This window comes from Delphinapterus leucas, chromosome X, assembly GCF_059928025.1.
Source record: "Delphinapterus leucas isolate spDelLeu-1000000601 "Yukka" chromosome X, BTC_Dleu_Yukka2, whole genome shotgun sequence".
Classification (NCBI taxonomy): Eukaryota; Metazoa; Chordata; class Mammalia; order Artiodactyla; family Monodontidae; genus Delphinapterus; species Delphinapterus leucas.
The window spans coordinates 100,044,718-100,051,503 of NC_143150.1; the positions used below are offsets into that span (position 1 = coordinate 100,044,718).

The 6,786-nt window shown below is 39.4% G+C and overlaps 1 protein-coding gene across 1 annotated transcript in view; it reads left to right on the forward strand.

Moving 5' to 3' along the window:
- The window catches only part of LOC149744345 (interleukin-1 receptor accessory protein-like 1), a 418,156-nt gene extending 416,236 nt beyond the window's left edge, over positions 1-1,920 (forward strand). The window contains exon 8 of the mRNA XM_089905012.1: positions 875-1,920. The gene's annotated coding sequence lies outside the window, so the exon portion shown is untranslated. The remainder of the gene's footprint in view (positions 1-874) is intronic.
- The last annotated feature ends 4,866 nt before the right edge of the window (positions 1,921-6,786 follow it).

Below are 6,786 nucleotides of genomic sequence, written 5' to 3' on the forward strand. Positions count from 1 at the left end.
CTCAACCACCTGGTATCAGCTTGAAATAAAGGAGGCGGGGCAGTGCTTCCGGCTTCCAGCATGGAGATTGTGATGGACTGTGTATCTGACGGCAGTGGTACCCAATCAGAGAGCACAGCCAGCAGTTCCTTCCACCTGTGGTGTGGAGCCAGTAATCTCATCTGGCCAAGGAGCACATGGGCAGCTCTAGCCAGATCGGGTCCCCAGCCAGCAGTCTGGCCCAGCCATGGAACTTGTCCTCTATCCTGCTTAGGCAGGGTTGTCAGCCAGCAGCCCCATCCAACTGCAGAGCGCAGCCTCTAGGCTTGCCCAGCCAGGAACCCAAACAGTGACTCTGCAAAATCTTGGAACCCCGTGCACAGACTCGCCTGGCTTAGGAGCCCAGCATACAGCCCCCTGGATGGCTGAGCAGATTTCCCATTATGTAAGCTAGTGAACTGTAAGAGTAGCTATTTCATTATCTTTCAGTTCTTCCATGTGCTATCAATTTCTTCCTCACAATGCAAAGATTTGTTGGGTATGCTATAAATATCACAAATGGTGCTATAAATATTTTCCTTACTTAAAGGCCTGGTTTTTATCATACGTACTAAAGATTCTTTAGTTGCTATAATGATAGATTGGAAAGAGAACAACATCCTTATCCTCTGCTTAAATGGGAAGAGGTCAGGAGAGCATGACATGGGTATCGCTGGCCATGATATCCAATTCTAGTGGGTTTGTGATTTTTGCATCCTTCCAGAGTTGAATCTAATTTATCCCTGCTCCTGCCACACAACTGACAAAGCTGTGGTGGCTGTAACAGGCGAGATGGAAGAGCAGGGTACAACTGGTTCCAGAAAATGAAAGTCCATCTTTATGTTTCCTTTCCTAGAGGCCCTGGTGCTGGGAATGATCTTCCTGTACTTTCAGTGGTTGGGGTCCAAGGTTTCAAGGTGAGTATTTCATTGTCCATGATACTGCTGAGTGTCAGTGTGGAAATAATACACACAACTAGAAGACTTTGACCTCACACTTGACCTTAGATAATTCAGTTACCTGGAGTTTTCTCAGTTATAAAATGGAGATAATAAGTCTTTGGGGTTTCTCTGTGTTATAAACCTCAAAACAAACAAAAAGCCCCCCAAAGATTGTGAATGTGTTACTAGCTACACTAACACAGTTATACATCAGGCTCTCCCTAATTTCTTCTCCTTCGAAAAACTATGGATTTTGAAGTCTCCCTGGTGTTAAGAAGTCTAAATTCTGTTTGCGTCTGTTTATACCTGTATGACAACTAATACCAATGTGGGTAATTGCTGCAGTGAAGGAACCCATATAATTTCTCCAAGGAAAATTTTATTTTCACCGATAAGCGATAGGAGGCCTTATTAGTGACTCTTATTTTGCAAGTGCACATTTTCATCTGAAGCAAAAGCTAGGATTGAGTGAGGTTTAGTTGAAGGCTATCACCCTGGATAAACACCATCAAAAAGTGTTTTTTTTTTTTTTCTTGGCTTCTTTCCTGGGTACCTTTTTAGGACCCTTCTTCCTTACTCCCGCCTCTTTCCCAAATGTATGCTGAGTATCTGTTCTGTGATGTTGGTGGTATTAGGCACTTATATAAAGTAACCCTTCAATTTTCAGCAAAGTCTGAGTTTGCTAATATAGCCTCCATTGTATAGATGAGGAGACATGCTTCTTGAAGTACAAGGTCATATAACCAAAATATGGAAAAGAAGATATTCTAGTATGTGTCTTCTGACTATAAATGTGTTGCTATATCTATGACTTGTGCATATTCTTGAATACACTTTTAAAATTGAGGAAATTGTAGATAATTGATTCTACTTTTGACTAAATGGGAGACTTAAATGTCCTTTCTTACCTGTCTTGCACATCACAGCTCTTCTAATGAACTACTGCCCGTGGAGTCATTTCACACTACAGTTTGATTTACCTGATTTATTTATTTCAGAGATAAACTCATTCATTCATGCAGTTGAGTATTTGAGGGCCTGTTATTTAAGAGGGGGTGATTTGTGTTAGAATCCAGTGGGGTAAAGTAGATAATGAGCACATTGACTGGGACATATAGTATTAACCTTACATACAAAGGAAATGACACGTAGCCCTTGTTTTGGATGTGACTGCAGTGGAAACTCTGAGAAAGGCATGTATTATAATACAAGAAACTCTGATAAATTGTATTTGATCAGTAAAAAGAAGGAAAACGAATGAGATCTTTTGAAGAGGAAGAGACCACTTCTGGTAGGGATTGTTTCACATTATGGGAAAAGAAGATGAGGGTAGAACGGGTTTTCATTGTTAAAATGTGAGGGAAAAATTGTAGACTCTTAATCAATCCTATCATTTAGAAAAGCGTCTCCTCTATTAATTCATTCAGCAAATAGTTATTGAGCATCTACTTTGTGCTCTGCATTTTCTATGTAGTGAGAACTTAGAGGCTAATTTAAAATGTCTCCGTTTTCACAGAGGGTTAAGCCTAGCGAAGAGAGGAAGTACAGTCATAAACATAGATATACATACCACATCTCGTAGAGATACATTTAAAGATAAAGCAGGGGAAGGTGGTAGAGAGTGATAGACGGTGATAATTGGGGTGTGGTAGTGTGAGAAGGACTCTCCAGAGAAGCGACATTTGAGCGATACCTGAATAAAGCGAACCGTATGAACATCTAGAAAAAGAACATTGCAGACAGAAGGAAGAGCAAATTCAAAAAGCTCTGAAATGGGGTATTTCTCATTCTCCATGGAGACTTTAGATTTTCTTCCAAGTGTAATGGAGCCTTCTGAGCATTGTAATTGGGGAGGAATGGGACCTGATGTTGATGTTTAAAAGATGACTCTGGTTTACTGTGTGGAAACTATTGTACAGTGTGAAAAGAATTGCAGTCGGAAAGCAAGGTAAGAGGCCCTTGCTATTGTGTGGCAAGATATGGTGGCTCAGAGAAGAGCAGTAAGGGTAGAGATGGTGAGAAGTGCTCCCTTTGGGAATATATCGTGAAGTTATATCCAACTTCAGCATGGAATTAGAGAAGTCAAGGCTAGCCTGAGCAATTGGCCGAGCGGTGATGCCATTTACCAAAATGGGGAATATGGCAAGAAGGGCAAATTTAGAAGTAGGAATTTATGTGTTCTTGTGATAACGCCCTTTCTTTCTTTCTTTCATTGAAGTATAGTTGATTTACAATGCTGTGTTAGTTTCAGGTGTACAGCAAAGTGACTCAGTTATACATACATATATTCTTTTTCAGATTCTTTTCCATTATAGGTTACTACAAGATCTTGAATATAGTTGCCTGTGCTATACCGTAGGTCCTTGTTGTTTATCTATTTTTTACTTTTAGTAGCGTATATCTGTTCATCCCTAACTCCTAATTAATCCCTACCCCCACCTATCCCCTTTGGTAGCCATAAATTTGCTTTCTATGCCTGTCAATCTACTTCGTTTTGTAAATAAGTTAATTTGTGTCATATTTTTGATTTCACATGTAAGTGGTAAAGAAGATGTGGAATGAATATACACACACACACACACGCATACACACACACACACACACACAACGGAATATTACTCTGCCATAAAAAACAATGAAATAATGCCATTTGCAGCAACATGGATGGAACTAGAGATTATGATACTAAGTGAAGTCAGTCAAACAGAAAGACAGATGTCATATGATATTGCTTATATGTGGAAGATAATGCTTTATTTTAAATTCCTATTATACATGCTAGTAGAGGTGTCATATGGGAAACTGATTATACAGATCTGGAGTTCACCACTGAAGAGAAAAATCGGGGGGTCACACCTACAGGGGTGGGATAGGGAGGGTGGGAGGGAGACGCAAGAGGGAGGGATATGGGAATATATGTATACATATAGCTGATTCACTTTTTTTTTTTACATCTTTATTGGGGTATAATTGCTTTACAATGGTGTGTTAGTTTCTGCTTTATAACAAAGTGAATCACTTATACATATACATATGTTCCCATATCTCCTTCCTCTTGCGTCTCCCTTCCTCCCACCCTCCCTATCCCACCCCTCTAGGTGGTCACAAAGCACCGAGCTGATCTCCCTGTGCTATGCAGCTGCTTCCCATTACCTATCTGTTTTACATTTAGTAGTGTATATATTTCCATGCCACTCTGTCACTTTGTCACAGCTTGCCCTTCCCCCTCCCCATATCCTCAAGTCCATCTTCTAGTAGGTCTTTGTCTGTATTCCCGTCTTACCCCTAGGTTCTTCATATAGGATTTTTTTCTTAGATTCCATCTGTATGTGTTAGCATACGGTATTTGTCTTTCTCTTTCTGACTGACTTCACTCTGTATGACCGACTCTAGGTCCATCCACCTCACTACAAATAACTCAATTTCGTTTTTTCTTATGGCTGAGTAATATTCCATTGTATATATAAGCCACATCTTTTTTATTATTATTCTTAATTAGTTTTAATAAATCTGAATGCTTTTTTGTTTTAATATCTTTATTGGAGTATAATTGCTTTATAATGGTGTGTTGGTTTCTCCTTTATAACAATGTGAATCAGTTATACATATACATATGTTCCCATATCTCTTCCCTCTTGCGTCTCCCTCCCTGCCACCCTCCCTATCCCACCCCTCCAGGCGGTCACAAAGAACCGAGCTGATCTCCCTGTGCTATGCGGCTGCGTCCCACTAGCTATCTACCTTAGGTTTTGTAGTGTATATATGTCCATGCCTCTCTCTCACTTTGTCACAGCTTACCCTTCATGCTCCCCATATCTTCAAGTCCATTCTCTAGTAGGTCTGTGTCTTTATTCCTGTCTTACCCCGAGGATCTTCATGACATTTTTTTCTTAAATTCCATATATATGTGTTAGCATATGGTATTTGTCTTTCTCTTTCTGACTTACTTCATTCAGTATGACACACTCTAGGTCTATCCACCTCAATTTCGTTTCTTTTTATGGCTGAGTAATATTCCATTGTATATATGTGCCACATCTTCTTTATCCATTCATCCGATGATGGACACTTAGGTTGTTTCCATCTCCTGGCTATTGTAAATAGAGCTGCAGTGAATATTTTGGTACATGACTCTTTTTGAATTATGGTTTTTCAGGGTATATGCCCAGGAGTGGGATTGCTGGGTCATATGGTAGTTCTATTTGTAGTTTTTTAAGGAATGTCCATACTGTTCTCCATAGTGGCTGTACCAATTTACATTCCCACCAACAGTGCCAGAGGGTTCCGTTTTCTCCACACCCTCTCCAGCATTTATTGTTTCTAGTTTTTTTGATGATGGCCATTCTGACCGGTGTGAGATGATATCTCATTGTAAGTTTGATTTGCATTTCTCTAATAATTAATGATGTTGAGCATCCTTTCATGTGTTTGTCGGCCATCTGTATGTCTTCTTTGGAGAAATGTCTCTTTAGGTCTTCTGCCCATTTTTGGATTGGGTTGTTTGTTTTTTTGATATTGAGCTGCATGAGCTGCTTATAAATGTTGGAGATTAATCCTTTGTTAGTTGCTTCATTTGCAAATATTTGCTCCCATTCTGAGGGTTGTCTTTTGGTCTTGTTTATGGTTGCCTTTGCTGTGCAAAAGCTTTGAAGTTTCATTAGGTCCCATTTGTTTGTTTTTCTTTTTATTTCCATTTCTCTAGGAGGTGGGTCCAAAAGGATCTTGCTGTGATTTATGTCATAGAGTGTTCTGCCTCTGTTTTCCTCTAAGAGTTTGACAGTTTCTGGCCTTACATTTAGGTCTTTAATCCATTTTGAACTTATTTTTGTGTATGGTGTCAGGGAGTGTTCTAATCTCATACTTTTACATATACCTGGCGAGTTTTCCCGGCGCCACTTATTAAAGAGGCTGTCCTTGCTCCGCTGTACATTCCTGCCTCCTTTATCAAAGATAAGGTGACCATATGTGCGTGGCTTTATATCTGGGCTTTCTGTCCTGTTCCATTGATCTATATTTCTGTTTTTGTGCCAGTACCATACTGTCTTGATTACTGTAGCTTTGTAGTATAATCTGAGGACAGGGAGCCTGATTCCCCCAGCTCCGTTTTTCGTTCTCAAGATTGCTTTGGCTATTTGGGGTCTTTTGTGTTTCCATACAAATTGTTAAATTTTTTGTTCTAGTTCTGTGAAAAATGCCAGTGGTAGTTTGATAGGGATTGCATTGAATCTGTAGATTGCTTTGAGTAGTAGAGTCATTTTCACAATTTTGATTCTTCCAATCCAAGAATGTGGTATATCTCTCCATCTATTTGTATCATCTTTAATTTCTTTTTTTAGTGTCTTATAATTTTCTGCATACAGGTCTTTTGTCTCCTTATGTAGGTTTATTCCTAGATATTTTATTCTTTTTGTTGCAGTGGTAAATGAGAGTGTTTTCTTGATTTCACTTTCAGATTTTTCATCATTAGTGTATAGGAATGCCAGAGATTTCTGTGCATTAATTTTGTGTCCTGCTACTTTACCAGATTCGTTGATTAGCTCTAGTAGTTTTCTGGTAGCATCTTTAGGATTCTCTATGTATAGTATCACGTCATCTGCAAACAGTGACAGCTTTACTTCTTTTCCGATTTGGATTCCTTTTATTTCCTTTTCTTCTCTGATTGCTGTGGCTAAAACTTCGAAAACTATGTTGAATAAGAGTGGTGAGAGTGGGCAGCCTTGTCTTGTTCCTGATCTTAGTACAAGTGCTTTCAGTTTTTCAGTATTGAGGATGATGTTGGCTGTGGGTTTGTCATATATGGCCTTTATTATGTTGAGGAAAGGTCCCT